General features: G+C 42.8%; 1 protein-coding gene across 12 annotated transcripts in view; it reads right to left on the bottom strand.

The window, feature by feature from the left end:
* SGMS1 (sphingomyelin synthase 1) overlaps positions 1 to 19,244 on the bottom strand; it is a 322,655-nt gene that overhangs the window by 101,053 nt on the left and 202,358 nt on the right. Inside the window, exon 1 of one of the 12 annotated variants that reach the window (XM_043476119.1) lies at positions 12,076 to 12,456. The exons of the other annotated variants lie outside the window; for them this stretch is intronic. The gene's annotated coding sequence lies outside the window, so the exon portion shown is untranslated. Of the gene's footprint in view, positions 1 to 12,075; positions 12,457 to 19,244 lie in introns of those variants that run through there. 12 annotated transcript variants of the gene reach the window in all.

The following is a 19,244-nucleotide window of genomic DNA, read 5'->3' as shown; positions in this document are numbered from 1 at the left end:
GGAAACAACCTGGAGGGAAAAACTTTAAAAAGCTTTTCTGGAAGGTCTGTTCTTCCAAATTCACAAGAAAACAGTAAAGAAATGCACTAGCAAACCAAATAAAAAATCCAGTACAGACAAATAAAACCATAATCCCATATTATATTGTGACATCCTTTGGCAAATATTTATAAAGCCTCAGAGATAAATCTCAAATTGAATTATTTCACATGTTATTATAATTCAGAGGATGAGATGGTTAGATAGCACCACTGACTCAGTGGACATGAAACTAAGCAAAGTCCGGGAGATAGCAGAGGACAGAGGAGCCTGGCGTGCTGCAGTCCACGGGGCCGCAAACATGACTTAGCGACTGAACAACAATTATAATTCTAGGCTGCACCAAACATCTTCACAGGCATTAAACAAAAAGCATAGGATGTCATCTGGCTGGATGACATTTCATAAATGGCACCAACTCTTGACTATCCATGTATTTATCCGAGGTTTAAGAGGCAAACAATAAAAAAGAAAAGGAAAGAAACAATCTTCAGCACCCTTAGTGGTAAGTCACTATATGGATAACATAGGTAATCAAACCATATAGTGTTCAAAGCCTGAGGACATTAACTACTGCCCAGGCAGCACGGGGCTGCCAAGGAGCACAACGGACCCAGGAAGCACAAGGCCTTCCTCCCAGCAGTGCCCTTCTGGCATCTTCTACCAACAGTGGTTAACAACATCATGCAAGTGAGCTAGTGAAAAAATATTCCAGGGGTTCAGGTCCATTTTTGCAGACCAGTAAAGTGTGAGCTTGTGACTGACACGCAGTAAACTGATAACTGGCATAAGGAGGGGCAAAAGCCCACCCTTTTCTCAGAACTTTTATTTTTCTTTCATTCAATCAGCAATTTACATTCTGCAATTCTGTCCCTGTTTGCATGGCCTTAAACTTACCTATATTCTCTCATCCTCAGTTGCTCACTTCTAAAAATATATATATATATATATATATATATATAATTTTGCTATCTATAATATAGCACTGTGAGGATTAAGTTAAGCTAGCATAGGCGAAATACAAATCCAGCACCCAGCCCGCAGTACCTGACATGCCTTTAGTTATCCACACCTGGCACTCTGACACATGGAGAACCTGAGCCCTAATCTGCCGAGTACTCCAGGCTCCAAAGATCAGGAGATCTGTTCAGAAAACAAATATAACAAAAAAGGGAGACAAGAAAAATCCGACATATCTATTTCTCACTTTTCAAGTTATTCTCCCAACAAAACTCTAAGTAACAGTCATAGAAGGGCAGAAAGTAAGAAGCTCTATGATTTGTTGATTGATTAAAACTGTTTCCCCGTTTAGGTGAACATTACTTTGGGGGGGAAAAAAGCGTGGTTCTCCCTAGAGGATCTCCTGGTTAGATTAGACCCGTGTAATTAATTGTAAGCTTAAATTCTATGTCGTGAAAAAAGGGACTTTTTTGGAGTATTAGGGGAGGAAGAAAAAGAACAGTAGGGAGAGGCACTCTCTTGTGGGTCAAGAAGTGCCATCACCCTGTCCCACTCCATCCCTTTCTCACATAAACATGGCCACCAAATCCCACCGATTCTACTCCACAGATTTCTCCTAAATGGAATATGTCCCCTCCTGCTCGGAACCACTGTCGCTGCCTACACCCTGGCCTTCAGAGGGGGTCATGTGGGTTATTACAGTCCAGGGAGATGCAAGATCCTCCCTGCCATCAGAGTTTCTCAGCTTAAAAACAAAATTGTATAATGTTATTTAATCACCCCGTGACACCACCATCATCCTATAGGAGACCACTCTACCTACCTCTGCATTTTGGTCTGCCTCAGTGGCTCAAGGAACCCCAAAGTGCCAGGCTGTTTGAGGGCTCCAAGCCTTCACAGGGCCTCTGAACCTGGCCTCAGATGTCTCGTGTGGGTCCCCTCCTGTTCCCAGCAAGTCCTGCTCCTCTAAGGCCCCTGGAAGAGACCCCCTTGGATACAGGATTAGTTCCACTGAAATGGACCCAACGTTCAAGGTCTTGAACCCCTCTAGGGCAGACACCAACTCGTACATACTCTTCTCTGAACATCTAGCCATTACATGGAAGCAGCAGCAAGTTTATTCATGACTGGGAATAATAATATCGACCTTACACCACAGCTGTGAAGGAAAGAGATAAGGCCCAACCACGGTGCGCAGCTGTAAGTAAACTAATATTGCTACACGACATAGTGTAGATAATGAAATGTAGGTTTAGATCAGCACTCTCCACAATGATTTCATGTTATGAAAAACAGCCAAATGCTTTAAATTATGATTCCTAACCACACGCCCATTCACCTGGTGAACATAGATTTATCAAATACTTACTTTATGCTAGGTGCAAATTTACTGTTATCATAAAACATCACGTGAGTCAGGACAGTAGTCAGCTCAGTGTAGAAAATCTCTTGAGATTAGAATAAATTTTAAAATATTGGGAGAAAAAGTCAAAGCTGACAGCATACCAAGAATTGATTTCTCTTCTATAATACCAGGAATTACATTTCTGTATAATCGGTGTCTAGTATTTTTAATTGCCAGGGGATGTTCTTTTCAGGGGCCTCCGCTTTTCCCTAGTTGAGGCCAAAATGACAAACTGCAGGGATTCTGAGAAGCTAGCCCTTGTGATAAGTAGGCTCATCCAGACGTTTATTTATGAGACCCTAATGAACTCGCCAGAATGTTCCTACCCTGGTTCCCTCTCTCCAGGCCCTCCCCTCTCCTGCTCGTCTTCTTACTCATGTTACTATAGTCCTAGGTTCCTACCCTCTAGGAGAGGGCACTGGCAGCTGCAAACATATTCTTTAAAAAAAGAAAGAAAGAAAAGTTTTCTGAGAAACATATCTTCCAGAGAATGTACTTTAGTAAGTTGTGAACCAATCTGTTAAAAACCTAAACATGTACCCACTACGCGCCAGGGGCCCGAAATACCTAGATGCTTGCAACACAGCCCCTGCCGCCCAGGACTTCCAGTTCCTCTCAAGAGAGAAACACAGAAAGCAACTCGGGAAGTGCCGTTCAGAAAGCTGCACGATTGTGCATGCCTGCCGGGGGCCACCTGAGGAGGTCACCTTATGTGTGACAGCTGTCTCTATCAACAGATACCAGTTGTGTCGGTCCTGGGCTAACAGATCCATCCCTTCTGGTCCCCAACTCTTCTCTGCAGTCACAGGGAATCAACCTGCTGGATTCAACCAACAGGAGGCAGTGGCAGAGACTGGAGCGCAGAGCGGACAGCAAAGCGGAAGGCTTCTCACCTTTCTATCTGCTGATATCTGCTGATATCTTGGGTTCTCCTCTGGGGCTTTGGCTCTTATCTGCCCCTGGGCTTCAGTAACAGCTCCCACCACTAGTCCCTCCAGCCTGACGATAGTAGTGACTTCTGGCTGGGGCTAATCTCTAGGGTTCTTCCTTGGACTTCTGCTGTAGCATCACCTATGGAGGAACTTCACTAAATACCCGCAACCGTAAACAAAATGGCTTCTGTTTTCCTCCTTAGTCCCCCACGAACCAGTTGCATTATAACGTGCCGATAATTCACCTCGACTCAAAAGCAGTCATGCTCTGCTGGAATTCAAAATTGAAACTCGAGGAAAACTATGATTTTCGATAATATATCTTCATGTGGCCTAAAAGACTCAACTGCTAGACCCTAGAAATGTTTTAGTTTATATAAGAAGTCCTTGGAGATGGAGCCAGTACATACGAAAATGGATCCAGTCCTTTCTTATGGCTGAATCATCTTCCTGGGGTGAATTGATGACAATGTTCTGTATCTGCTCCATCCCACGATGGCAGCCACCAGGCATGCAGCTCCTGAGTACCTGGATATGGTTAGCATGACTAAGAACAGAATGTTTCATTTAATTGTATTTAAATATCCACAAGTGACCAGGGGCTACAGTGTTGGCTAGCAGAGGTCTAGCATATGGTCATCTCTATGGTGGGGAAGGATTCCTGCTGTGGGTGCTTTTGTGGACTTTGGTGGGGAACAGGTGGCACAGAGAGAAGCACAGTAACTGTAGAACTATCAGCCCTTTTGTTCATTCTATTCACAGTAAAAATCTAACCGCCTCTGGCCTACCTTATCCCCAACCACAGGAGCATACAATTTACTCAGAGACCTTGGTGAACAAATTTCTTAGAGAATAAATTTCCTTTAAACACAATGACAGCTTGAGAATGAAGGTCTGGAGGAAATGTGGGTTGTTGAGAAGTACAGGCTTCACTCCAGTAAGAGGAGGAGCGCTGGAATTGTAAGTAACAGAATTCTTGCTCTGTGTTCCCTATTTTTCAACCCAATGGGAACTACCCCATGCTTATTCCACTCCATGCTAATTTCCTATTGTTCCAGCCCTATCTTACTCTCTTTCCCAGAGGATTCCTCTAGAGTCTTCCTGGGACTGTGCAGTTGCCACATGACATACCTTCATCTATCCTGGCGCTGCTGCAGTTGAGAAAGACATTCCCTTTGATATAGACCAACCATGACTAACTTCTGGGTTAGAAGCATGCACTTTCACATCTCTGACCTTTACATGGACATCATCAGCGTAAATGACATCATCAGGCTCCTGCTTCTCCTGAGAATTCTGCTCCTGGAAGTAAATGCTAAAGATTTAAGACTCTCCCAGGATGGTAGACTGGTATTATCTAACCATGCCTCAACAGCACACAATCACTTCCTATCAACAGTACTTAACTTCAGGGAATCGTTTCAGTATATCTGTGGGAATATAACAATATTAAAAGCATAGTTTTACCTGAATAGACTTTACAAGTACCACAGCTTTTGGAACTCAAATGCCCCCAAAGACCTGGCCATGCTATCCTGAGAACCAAATAGAAGTATGCTTTATAAATCTACAAGAATCTCAGCCATACTAAATCACCCTGCAAAATGCTACTGTGAAATGCTGGCTATGAACTGCTTTGACTGGGGACTTTTGTAATTGTTTAGTAATCTGTGCCATCTAAATGAGAATTATAGGATATGCTAACTAGCAAAGCAGGAATTAGTGTACATTGTAATTGTACCGATAACAATGTACTCTAGTTAGCTTTATTCGTGTTTACGTGACTCACTAACAAGAGACCACCGCATTTCCAGCATGATAAAGCACTGTTATACTCATTTTTCTTCCCACTGTTTTCAAAAGAGCAAAAAAGATACTACCATTAGGATGGGCATCACCTTCTTACGTTGCTGGTCATACAGAAAAGTATACTCAGGGCAAAGACAAACACTGGAGAAGCCAACTAGTCTCCACAGAGTACCATCATTTGGTGTGGACTTGCCACCATTCAAGGCTGACCCCTGAACGTTGCAATTCACAAATGTGGTGATTAGCAGATGGCTCGGGCTAACCACGCTCAGGGTGACATTCAAGTAAAAACATCAATTTAATACCATCATGTAGACTAGATGTTCGATGCTGATGTGTGCTGATCCTATGTCTCCCAAAAAACATAATTCATGAGGAACCCAAAGTATAATCAGAAGAATGCATCACGGGCACAGAAGGGCTTCTGTGGCTTCCTGTGTGGCCTGACAGTGCACGTGAGCGTTCAGGTAGGCTCAGGGGTGTTCAGTGACGAGGGCAAGATTACAGTCGAAGTCAGGTTTGGAACCTAACCAACTGATGTCAACCCACAGATGGCCCCACCACTGGGGTAAGATCATTAGACAGATCCAGTGATGCTATGAGGGGCAGGGGACCTTCTCCGATGGAAAGGCCAACCTGACGTCTCCAAGTTTCACTCCACTGAACTCTCCTTCAAAAGGATCCTTTTTCAGACTAAGATGTCAGTACCTTTGACTAAGTTATAATTTTACCCTAGAAGCCATTTAATCTCTTTACTTACTTCACCTATCTTTTCTGTGATCCATTCATTATAGAGGTATTTTACAGTTTCTTTTGGTCAGAAAGCAGAAGGGATCTCCCTGCTGGCCCTAATGTATGGTATGCATACCACACTTAGGGCAGAAGCCAATGATTCCACAGGGAGATGAAGGTTTTAGGAATTTCAGGGAAGGGGGACCGGCTGCTTTAAAAAAAAAAAATACTCCACTCACAACTTATATTGAAAGACGTACACTTTTTAAAAATCATTAAATGCCAAAACACAAACTAACAGGCCTTAGATGTGGAGGATGAGCTATCCTGTTGCACTCTACTTTGACATTTTAAATCTCTTTGTTCCTTCTATGTTTAAAATTTGTTGGGGTCTTTTGGTGAGATTCTAGTTGCAAGACTCAAAGAAATCTATCTTTAGATCTGTTGACTCAGCACAAGGTTAAAAGTTGGATTTTGTTACCCACTACTGCACAGTTTCACTAAGCTGATGCCCAGGGGCCTTTGCAAACCCATAATCAGCCTTCCAACACTTTCAACAACACTTTTGGCAGCTTATGGAATTTTCTGGTCTCACCCACATCAGAGAAATCAAAATGATATATATAAGGATGTACCTACAAAAGTGGAGCAATCATCTAAGCTGTCTCAAGAATTGTGGTCACTGGTACTATCTAAAATTATGATGCCTCTGTTAGCCTCATTTAGTTTATTATTAACCTGACTTTCAATTTGGCTTGAATATCAAACTCTTGCCTTCTGACCCCACAGAGGTATGCAATTTTGTGTAACCAGTTCAAGATTCTCCATTAGAATCACTGAGCTTTCACCAAGAGTGCTTACCAAGCAACTCAAGGGCAGCTGGAGACCCTGAGGGTCTGGAACACCACCTTCTATTTCTGTACCATTAGGAGACTTAAAGCTTGAAGGTTAGCTTAATGAAAGGCTCCAAGCACTAACAGAGTTTAATCTGTGTTATAAATTTCTCCTAAGTGTAAGCTGGTCCTCAAGTCATTCCCTTCCACATGCCGCGGAGGCTGTGGCTGCTGCACTTCACCTCGGGGCTGCCATCGCTCTCGTGGTGTAAGCCAGCCACGAGTTCTCCCCACCGCTCCAGGAGGAACGTTTCCAGATGCCCACAGAGAGGCCAGCTGTCGGGGGACTAACACCTCCTCCATCTAAGGGCTCAGCTCATGTGTTTATGTGAGTTTTAAACAATTCAGTTCCAATGCACTGAGGACTGTGAGAAAAAAGTTAGGAAGTAACCTCTCTTTAAAAAACCACTAACTTCCACTCTCCAACCTGAGTTAAGAACCTCTCTAACTCAGGGAACCTTTACTGCTACCTCCTTGAAGATAAACATTGCTACAAAGCATTCTGCTTTTAGAAGGTAGACAGCAGGTGGGTTATACACACTTGGGGATCTTTCAATCCAAACCTTATCTCTTTCTCTCTCACATACACACATACACAAACAGTGAAACTCGTAAGTCAAAGACATTAACTTGCAACTGATTTTAGGGATATGCTAAAGAAACCTGCCCCAAATCACACAGCCAGTTAAACTGGAAGGGCTGAGACTCAAGCACAGACCTATCAGATTCTCAAACCACCATAATATCTCTCTCCCCGCAATGGAGCAAGTGATACTTTACTGTGTTGCTGCTGATAAAATGTATATGCTGTATACATCTGCAGATTTCAGAATATGTTAACTCTCAAAGGCCCTTTCATAAATACACTCTTCAAGCTACTTTGTGATGTTGCTAAAGCCAAGATCAGTACTCAGATTTCACAAAGAGAAACACATATAATGAAGAGGTAAGCCAGGGTTTCTCAAATGTTGGCACTATCGACATTTGAAAAGGATAACTGTCAGTTTGGGGCCATCCTGTGCATTGCAGGATGTCAGCAGCATCCCTGGTCTCTACCTGCTAAATACCAGGAGCACTCTTCCCACCCTAGCTGTGTCCATCAAAACTATGACCAAACGTCTCCTGAGGGGTAACTCACACGCCATGGAAAGCCACTGTGTTAAGTTAATGGCCTGGTTAAAGATTGTACTGATAGCCAGAAAAGAATCCCACTAAATCCGAGTTTAATGGAGACCTCTTTTATACCAAGCTACAGTTCCTTAAAAGAAAGCATTTAGACTGGACGAAGTATCTTAGAATTCAGAAGTGATCACCTCTGGTCACTTCTCGGTATATGCTTACTGTCTCTAAGCTGTTACACTATGGTACACATCCTCAGCATCTTCAACCATTGTTCATAGAGTTTATAGGCTCTCTCCGAAAACCTGATTACTCCATTCCGGACACATACTTAAACACAGACCCAGAAACAGGCACAATATTGCCACAGGAGAAAAGGCAGTAGCAACAAAGACTAAAACGGCACACACGATTTATGGTCAGGCTCTGTTTTCAAGCAGTTGGGTTGAATCATCTGATTTGATCCTTACCATCTTCAACAGCCGTGTGAAGGAAGTAGTATCACCTGCATTTTATGAATGGAGAGACGGAGGCAAAGAGCACTCAAATAACTTGCCCAAGATCAGGCTCCAAAATCCCTGTTCTGAACCACTATCTACAGGACTTCAAAGAACTGCAGGGTTATCACCTCCCGGGTTCTAAATTCTCTGTCTCTACCAGTGAGTTTTGTTGTCCAGTTGTAGCAAATGCCCTCATCAAGGCATATTGTGGGCACCTTATTCAATTCTGAGGTGACCCTACTGATAATCCCTCCTTGGGTATGACAAGACACACACCCACTTACTGACGCTGCTGTCCATCCCATATTTGTCCATCTTGAGTAAAGAATACACAGCACGTTGTTAAATGTTTTGCCAGTGCAGACATGTTGTATCCATAGCATGGCACGACCACATCCTTGTATACTTTTTAAGTAGCAAGTGACACAGGTGCTAAAGAATCTGCCTGCCAATGAAGGCGACACAAGAGACTCAGATTCCATCCCTAGGTCAAAAGATTCCCTGAAGAAGGGAACGGCAACCCACTCCAATATTCCTGCCTGGAGAATCCATGGACAGAGAAGCCTCATGGGCTACAGTCCATGGGGTCGCAAAGAGCTGGACACGACAGAGCAAGCAAAGCACACACAAGATCCAAGAGACTGAAAAAGAAATGAGGTCTATTAGAGATGAGTGATGCTACCTACTGATCACCACCACTTTTTTTTTTTTTAAGTGATCCCAATTCATCTTTTCAAAAATGTGATTTATTATTCTGCTAAATAGCAACATACACGCTGCAGCTGAAGTTTCCATAATTTACCATCTCCCCAGTTGTGAAAATCAAAGTGGACCAGCACACTTCCTCCTCTCCACAATTTTCTCAAGATCACCCCAAAATGGTTTTATCAGCACATGGGCATGTCCTTTCAACACCCTCAAGAATTCCATTCACTTAAAGCAGCTGGGGGTTCAGAGAGGTTTAAGAAGGAAGCCAAGGCATCCTTGTTTTGCCTGAGAAGGTGGGTGGGTATTCAGTGTCAAATAGATGCCAAGAATGATGAGGTGGCATGTGAGCCATATTCCATCCTGGAACAGACAATGTAGTTCTTTGTCTTCTAAGAAAGTGGCATTGTTCTGTACTATGTGGCATCCCAACAGATGATCCCCTGGTGGCTCAATTGGTAAAGAATCTATCTCAAATGCAGGAGACATGGATTCAATCTCTGGGTTGGGAATATCACTTGGAGAAGGAAATGGCAACCCACTCCAGTATGCTTGCCTGGGGAATCCTATGGATAGAGGAGCCTGGCAGAGAGGCTCTGTGAGGTTGAAAGTCACCAACAGATGATCCAGCAGATGGACTCTCAGAACTGGCCACCCCTGGTGAGACGCGCTGAGCCTACCCCACCTTCAACAACAACAAAAAAATCTTTAGCATTCACAGAGCATGCTTTTCACGACCCTATCATTGCTAACAAATAGGTTCAGCACTAACCTAAATGCTAGTAGAAATTTTAAAACATTTCACATAGCATATAAAATACTGCAGGAGTGCATTTAGACAGTCAACCACTGGATGACCATAAGCTCAGTTGCTTGGTATTAAAATCAGAGAACGGCCGAGCCATACTTGGTGAGAAACAGAACAATCTGCACACACTCAATTAGCAGGGCCTCAGGAAAAAAGGTAAAGTTCCCCCAAACCAGCAACCATGAGGCAGCATCGGGTATCAATGCTTGGGCTTGTGAAGGAGAGGGCTTGCTTAGTAAATACTTGAAAACGGCAAGCTTCCAAAGTAAATGCATTATTCCTTGAACCTTGATATTCTGGCACTGGGGCAATGAGGAGCTTAAAACCCCTTCGAAAATCTGCTTTGAACCCAGAACCTCCTCTGGATTACTTCACACAGAAAAATCAACACTACATTAGGAGCAATTGGGGCCACATGGGGAAAAATGACAAACTTTAAATGTTACCTTGTAAACTAAATTAACCGGCTACAAAATTTGGAGATGAGGTAACCTTGCTGAGGTTGTTTCTTCATCTAGAAAGCAGAGCTGATAATACCTCTACCTCTCAACATTACTGGGAAAAACGAAAATGAGGCCGCAGGTGTGAAGCATCTCACTTAAATGTTCTGGTCTGTTATAGCTACCAGCTGAAACTCAAAGCAAAATTTGGATTTAATTATCCCTTTAGATTTTAGACATCTTAGAGTTAATTAAATATTTTCCCATTCTCACCACCTGGGGCGGGGGGTGCTTTTCCAACTACCCCAGTGGACTTATGGTCATTTCTGTCAACATCACAGTCTGTTTTCCAAAAGAAATGGGATCCCAAGATGTCACCTTTAATGCAGAGGCCTTTGATTAGTTAAACTCGAAGCAACTGAATTTAACCATGAGCGTATGAGCACAAAATTAGTGGAACTAGGAATTCAAAGGGCAACTGATTAAAAATTCTAACTACTCTAATTATTCCACTTAGAAGCGATTTCTTTCCAGAAGCATTTCCTTTACAGAGTTTAAAAGTCAGCTGCTTAAGCACTTAACTCATTCTCTCTGTTGCATTAGTTTGTATCTACAAAAATGAAGAGTAAAGGTACTATTCATACCTTTATAATTCACAGGTGTAATTTCATAATTCATTTACATTTTCCTGTCATCCTTTATGCTCTTACGGTATCTTCAGCCTGACTTTTTAGTACAGTTTCTGGTGGTGACAACTGTTACACTGTGTCCTCAAATAAAACAGCAATAATCACAGCAATAATCTGCTTCTCTACCTCCTCACCCCTCTCAGAAGAAAATATTTGCCTGCACCATACAAATCGCTATGCACGTGCTGATAACTTTTTACATAAAAAGCAGTTTTAAATAAAAGCAGACTTTTCAAAGAGGCTCACTCTTTCTACATAAATTTAACAGTGATCAATTCAACAGAGTCAACAGACCTTAGATCTTCTGGCTCCCGTTACAACTTAAGTAATGTCTACACACAGCATACACAAACAGGTGGGGCAGTGGGGGAAAGCAAGTACCATGCCTTCTTCTCAGTGTTTTTATTTCCCCAAATTCCACAGGAGCAGTTACCTGGCCACAAGAAACAGAGAGCACGGCAGTGGAGTAAACACGCATTCCAAAACACCCGGAGCACGTGCTTTCCTCTGGCACTGCGCGCTGGGCTCACTCACCAGCTGCTCCCCATTAGGCACAGGAGTTGGCTAAAGAACCTTTCTATACCAGGACTGGAGTTGAGCAAGTGAGTACTTCCCCAAAACGGAGCAACCAAGCTGTAAATACAACCCCACTCCCTCAAAACCCTCCATTAGGAAAGCCTGATAAACCCAAACTGAAACCACCCCCTGACCCCTTGACTCTCAAACGCACCCCCAACACTTAGAGCATCTTGTTGATGCAGCCTACCTACCTCTACTGAGACCCCAATTTCTAAAGTCAACTACCGTGTTACAGTTCTCAGGTATCAATAGCAATTGCCTGTTGGATCATCAAAGCGCATCCAGTAAAAACTAAGAGTCCCTTAGGAGAGGGAACAGCAAAGCCTGCGGTACCAAGTGTTTTCTGCAAGGCAGGGAAGGCTGTTTCTCCCCGCTTCTAACCAGGTCTCTGTCTGACAGTGTTACCACGCGGCCCCCAGAGAGCCTATTAATGAAGCCAAGCATCCCAGAATGAGCAGTACTTACGGTCTCTCCTCCCTGGAGGCCAAGTCTCCAGAAACTTCCTGGGGCGCCAAGTCCGCGCGCGGGTACGGCGCGCTCAGGGTGCGCGCTGCCCGCCCGGACTCCGGTGGAGAGGAGAAGGCGGCCGGCGGCGCGCCGACCCCCCGGCCCCGGCTCCCGGGCGCGCCTCCGCCGGCCCGAACCGCCTTCTCCCGCGGCCTGCGGGGCCGGCGTGCGAGGACCGCGGCGCTTCGCAGCCGGCGTCCGGGCGGGCGGGCCGACAGACGTGCGGCGGGAGGATCCTCTCCGGGGGGCAGCTGTGAGCGGGCACGCCGGCTCTAACCCCCAGAGGCTCCGGCAGGGAAGCCGCGGGTGTGGCCGGGCAGCAGAGGTTTGGTTTTTTTTTTTTTTTTTTGGAATTCAGGGTGTGGCCCTCTAACACAGCAAAAAAGAAATGAGTCAGCCCGTGCGATCCTAACCAATAAGCGTGTTCACAGTCCGTTAAGGCGGAACTTGCCTTTCTTGATTTATGTCAGGCTTAGGAGCCTTTTACAGACTTTTTTTCTTTTTTTTGAAAACTTAAGCCTTTCACAACGTCAAGAAAAACAAGGGTAAATTCTGTTATGATAGATAACTTGATCAGTGGACATATGTTAATTTGTGTTACTTAGTAAAAGTTAATTGAGTTAGGCAGCGATCCTGAATGGCAGCTTGGAATCTGGCGTCGGAGCAGATTGGGATCTAACCTCTAAGATTGAGATCTAACCTCTGACACTGTTTGGTCTTGCGGGGTTATTATCTGCAATGAGGGAGATAAAATGCCCATCCAGCACTTTGCTGGACAGATTATATATAATAATATAGGCAGAGTATTTGACACAGTGACGTGTAGATTAGGCACTCAGACAATGCTGCCTGTCCCTCTGAGTTGGGACTCAAAATCTCCAAAATTGTGGCCAAACTGGCCGGTAATTTTTCTGTTTAAATTCTGGTTAAGTTAAAATATCCAAAAAATTTTTGAACTCGAATAGTTCTTTGGTATTTGCATGGTATGAGTGTCCCTTATTTAAGCGGTAAAAAAAAAAAACCTCAAGGAGCTTTTGGTTTAGAATTCTTGAATATGGTGTTCTTGTTTTACCAGAGAAATTTAATTAGTAGCAGGAAGGGAAAAAAAAAAAGCTTAGAATTGGAATGATTCCATTTATGCCACAGTTAAACCAACTTTTAAAAAGTAAGCGTGATTTTGGAAATATTTATTCTATCTGGTCACTGTACCCTAAACACCATGTTGGAATAGAAAGATTGAAAAGAGAAACTTTAAGTAGTTTGGAATTGGCAAATTACAGGAGCCCATAGAACTGCTAGGTCCTGACCACCAGTTGATTACTAGTAGGGGCAGAGTTTTTACAGAGTAATAATTTTTTTTATTTTTTAAGTTACCAATTAAACCATCTTGGCTTTGGAGAAGATCTCCTAAATTTAACTTCCTTGCATTTGTTTAAAACCGGGATTTCCATAGGCCAGGATTTCTTTAAAATATTCTTTTAAGGCAAAGATAAAATCTCAAGGGAGATCCAGGGCTCTTTCTAAAATGCTACTCTTTTTTGCGAACCATCATGGAAGAATAGAAAGAACGCTTCACCAGGAGTCCAAAGGTCCTGTCCTCATCCCAGCTCTGCCAGTAAGTGATCAGGTACTTGGCCCTGCGTAAACTGCTTCATCTCTCTCTGCAGATTCCTAAGCATTCTTTCATTTTTAAGAGCAAGTTATGGCCCCAAACAGGGCAGGCACAAGATAAGCCTATGACCTAACATTTAACCTTAGCAAGAGGCATAGTCAGTCAGTCAGTTCAGTTCAGTTGCTCAGTCATGTCCGACTCTTTGCGGGCCCATGAACTGCACTCAGGCTTCCCTGTCCATCACCAACTCCTGGAGCTTCCTCAAACTCCTGTCCATCCAGTCAGTGATGCCATCCAGCCATCTCATCCTCTGTCGTCCCCTTCTCCTGCCATCAGTCTTTCCCAACATCAGGGTCTTTTCTAAGGAGTCAGTTCTTCCCATCCAGTATTGGAGCTTCAGCTTCAGCATCAGTCCTTCCAGTGAATATTTAGGACTGATTTCCTTTAGGATGAACTGGTTGGATCTCCTTGCAGTCCAAGGGACTCACATAAACTGGGCCTATATCCTAGATGATGAAACTGATAAATGTCTCTTGACTTGCATATTCCTTATAAAGCTAATTTTATGGTCTTAGACATTGTAAATTGAAGTCTAGAATCATCTGTGCTCCCTCCCTCCCTATTGACAATTCAGTATCACCTGGCGTGATGACAGCTTCTTGATGTCTTTCATATCTGTACTGGTTTCTCCATTCTGGTTCAGGCATCCATGCCCCCATGCCAGGGTTACTAAATTTGAGTCTCCTAACTGCTGCTCCTGCTGCCAGGTCCAATCCTCTCTGCTTCCAGGACATCATTGTCACGTGGTAACTGTCAGAGTCCAGCATGCCATCGTGTCATAAACCCTTCGTCTCTCTTATCAGTTAAACAAATAGAGTTTTGTAGTAGAGATCAAGAGGAAAACATGTGCGTTGCAGGCAACTTTCTTCAAACAGTCATTGAAATTAATACTGATTTTTAGGCACATTGATTTTCTGCTTATGAAACCATTATTGTCAATTATACTGGCCAAACTGATAATATGTTGGCTGTTACATCAAGAACTGTAGCTCTTTTATATTATATGAAAAGACTATATATGTGTGTGTGAATATGTGTGTATACATATATATAAAACCTATGTGAATATGGGCAACTCAGTAAGCTTCGTGACCTTGAGTTTAAAATGTGCAGTTGGGGACTTGCCTGGTAGCCCAGTGGTTAAGACTTCACACTTCCAATGCACAGGGCATGGGTTCAGTCCATTTTGGGGGAACTAAGATCCCACATGCCGTGAAGCATGGCCAAAAAATAAAAAACAGAATAAAATATGCAACTGTATGCATTTGTGCAGCCATACACAGATAAAAGAGGACGGGAAAGGTAACCCACGCAGGAAAAGAGAGAGATACTCTAGTTTGTTTCTATTATCTAGGATCCAGTCAAGCTGAGAATGTATAGAGTTGGTGCTCCATTCAAGAAGGAAGGTTCATAAATAAGTGCACCTGTGATCATAGCTCAAAGCACCTGAAAGATGTTTACAATGATCCTTATGTTTTGGAAAAAAAGGGCACAATTACCAACGTTATCAGAACGTTCTCACAATAGAAAAAAGGTCACTATTTCTAGGATATCTTTGTTGTCCAAAGTTAAAATGACAATCTTTGTACTTTGCAATCCATGGTTTCAAAAAAGAAACAATTAGCTCCAATCCCAATGCCATGACACTGCTGTTGTTTAGTTGCTAAGTTGTGTCCAACTCTTTTCGACCCCATGGACTGCAGCACACCAGGCTTCCCTGTCCTTCACTATCTCCCAGAGTTTGCTCAGACTCATGTCCATTGCCTCCATCGAACCGTCTCATCCTCTGCCTCCCCCTTCTCCTCCTACCCTCAATCTTTCCCAGCATCGGGGGCCATGACGTTTAGTAATTCAAAAGCTGGCTTTCACCTCTTCAGCCCCCATCTTCCACTTAAAAAACCTTTGGCCAAATAATCTCACCAGCCTACTTCTTGTTCCCCTAAAGCAACGGGCACATTACCACTTCCACACCTGGGCCCACACCATGGCCTCTGTCTCTCCCACTCTCCTTACAAGTTACCACCTTTCAGATCCTCTCAAACCCCTTCCTTTCCTGGACCCCTACTGACTGGTTCAAATCTCAGGGAACTCTCCTCTCTTCCAGATGCCTACAGATTTGTTCTTTAATACCTCCATCTCAAAACTAACTTAGAGAGCCTAAGTGTCTTTCTTCTGTTTGAAATCTCTGGCTTTTCTCTCTCAGATGACAAAAGTCCATTGGAGACAGAGACAATGTTTCAGAGGCCTTGTCTCCCCAGGACCTAGCAGATTCTGAATAAATAGTTGCTGTTGATATAATGGTGTTTAAGTCATATAACAGCCACAAAGGAGAAAGGAAAACTTTCCTTTTGACTGCTGACACATCAAGAATACACAAACATTATAGCTGTTCAACCCAGTTGGCAATCAGAACCCAAGCGACAGATGTGAGTCTTTGCTCTTTACGACATGTTCCAACAATAAAGAATGCCACTACTGAGAAAGCAAATCTGATACTTCCTAAAAGGAAGTACAGTTTACAGAAGAGTGTCAGCACATACCATCTCAGTTCCCCAAACACTAACCCACTCACAAGAACACAGAGACTAAGTCATTCCATCTTCCCTCTCAAATTAGGAACACATACATACATAGTTGACAATCTTACCAAAGACCAATTCCTCCTTGAATAGAAATATCTTACCTGTTTACCTTAAAGTGCTCCTAAGCATAAAAGTGAGCAAATGGCAGTTGTCCGAGGCAACATATAACTGTTAGAACCATCATTAAGTTTCCATTTGCTTATACAGTTTAAAATAAAAAATTATATGACATTTGCATTAGAGCAAGCCTCTATTCAAGAGTCATTCGCATCCATACAGAGTCTCTCATATCTTTTGATTAGTGCTAATACAGTTCTACTTTTATGAGATGGGAATAAACACTACTGTTGTTCTAAAAGAGCTGTGATAAATCAGCTGCCCTACTATGCAATGACATTTATTATAACTGCTCATGACAAAGACACACTTCTTAAATATTCCAAATATAAAGAGCCAAACTAATTAGTATTCTTTAATTTGCAGGTAACATGGCACTTGAAGCAGCAGAGGCAAAAGTAAGATAGATCGACTGACTCTGTGCTTAGTCACTCAGTCGTGTCCAATTCTTTGCAACCCCATGGACTGTAGCCCACCAGGCTCTTCTGTCCATGGAATTTTTCAGGCAAGAATACTGGAGCAGGTTGCCCATTTCCTCCTGCAGTGGATCTTCCCAATACAGGGATAGAACCCGCGTCTCCTGTGTCTCCTGCATTGCAGGTGGATTCTTTACCTGCTGAGCCATCAGGGCTAGCAACATGAAAGCCACAGGGGTGGCTAGGCTTTTGGGCCATTACACTGTGAACTCCACCAGGACAAAAGGACATCTTTGCTTCTACATGTTGGCTTTGTTCTCCCTTCCTAAAATCTGCCTTCATCACAAAGAGTTGGGCACAACTGAATAAAGAAAAAAAAATAAATAAAATCTGCCTTCTTCCAATTAACTCCCAGCTCTGGCACTAAGAGGGACTATTCCATAGTTATAATCTTAAAACTTCTGAAGAAAAACTCACGCCGGTCAGCATGGACCATGTAGCCACCCCAGTGGCCAAGGTCCCATGACTGACTGGTCTACACTAGAACTACCTACCTGAACTAGAGGAAAGAGCAACTAAGTTCTCCAGAAGGTGTTTACTTCCCAGAAGTAGAAAGGGGGCTCCTTTGTCTGTCCCCCAAAGATCAGCACCTATCAAGAAATTCCATTTCAAGTCTAACGCAAAAGCTAAACAGTCTTCAATCTGGTAATAAATTACATTCTGAAAGTTGTTTAATGAACTCTTCTGTGGCACTTGAAATGCATTTCACTAGAGACCAGATGTAGAGAGATTGGCTTCTCTGGCCAGTCTTTAGAGGCCTATTTAACTCATGATTTATCTGAGGTATAATGTTAATATTTCTAATACAATACTCAGACCCCATTCATAACATTGTTCCTATAGGAAAATGTACTTGAAATTCCACCTACAGCAAGAAGAACATGCTCAATTGAATTCACTTACTGAGGATCTGGTAATGATGGTGGCTTCCATCGTGCATGTATCACTTGACATTTAATCTGTACACACAGTGCAGCAAGGCAGGTATTAACAACTGCACTGAACACATGAGGAAACTGGGCGTTCGAGAAGGTTTTGAAGACTAAGGTCAATCATGAAGACGTGTCACAGCCTGCTTCAAAGCTATGAATGTCTGACCCCAGAGCTGGTAGTATTCTGTCCGATATCCATAGCAGCCAGACAAGAGTGGGCTTTTAGTTCAGGTGACTGAGAACTGAGCTAACATTTTCAACTCTGTGTAAATATCGAGATTTCCCTGCAGAGAAGAGAAGGAACTAGTGGGCAGTCATAGTCAATAGCCAGACATTAACTTTCTATATCTTCCCAAGAAAAGGTATTTCTCTGTGGCAAAACAAAAGAAAATATTTCTCTGGATAAGCCTTAAGTTATACAAATGCTGGTATTGACATGAACAGCGTCTGAAAATTAAGGGTCTATAAATAGTATCTTCATAGAAAATTTGTTTTGCCCTGTTGAAAAAAGATGGCACTATCTTAAGAGGGCACTTAGGTGTTTTTAAAAAGATTAAAGTGGCAAAAATAACTGAGGTGACTCAGTTCTGCCAAAATAAATGTGATGGATGCACTTTACAGCTTTAGCTGTATATCACATTTTTAAAAATGTGTTTGAAATGGTTAAGAAGTATTTATTACATATAAGAGAATATATTTAACATATTGGTCAGGAAAAATAATAATAAAATCAGCAATCATAAACCTATCACCCAACCTAAAAGCAGACCATTAGTGACTATGGCAGGTCCCTGAGTGTTCCTTCCCATCTGATGGAGGTGGACAATTCCTTCCTTCTGTGCATGTTGGACAAAGAATTTAAAAGCCCTTGATCCAAGAGGGGACTTTCATAATAAATTAACCTTGTTATGCCTTTTGAAATAAAACTGGAGAGATGGCCAGAAGTAATAAGATAGAAAACAGTTGAATTCAATCATAAAGCAAGGGGATGGCTGGATTGTACACTGTCTTAACCTAGCAACCGCTGGCCAGACAGACTTGTAGAAGCTTCTGGTTTTACTCCATCATCCAAAGCCAGGACTAGTCATTAGTCACATTATTAGGCATGTGATCTGAAATATGACAAGTCATCTGGAAATTATTCCAAATTGAGGTAAGGTGTTACTAAGCCAAGACAAACTGGTTCTCCCATGCAGAGCCTTAAGCACATCAGATACCATAAGAAGAAGAAGAAGAAAAAAAAAAGCAGCACATGGATTAACAACCATGAACTTCACTTCATATATCATGGTGAGAAGAACTCAAAACTTGAGAGTGGGAAAAACCAAAGAAAAGAGTCAATCCTTTA

Source organism: Cervus canadensis, chromosome 8 (genome assembly GCF_019320065.1).
Source record: "Cervus canadensis isolate Bull #8, Minnesota chromosome 8, ASM1932006v1, whole genome shotgun sequence".
Classification (NCBI taxonomy): domain Eukaryota; kingdom Metazoa; phylum Chordata; class Mammalia; order Artiodactyla; family Cervidae; genus Cervus; species Cervus canadensis.
This window is presented reverse-complemented; position numbering and strand designations above follow the sequence as displayed.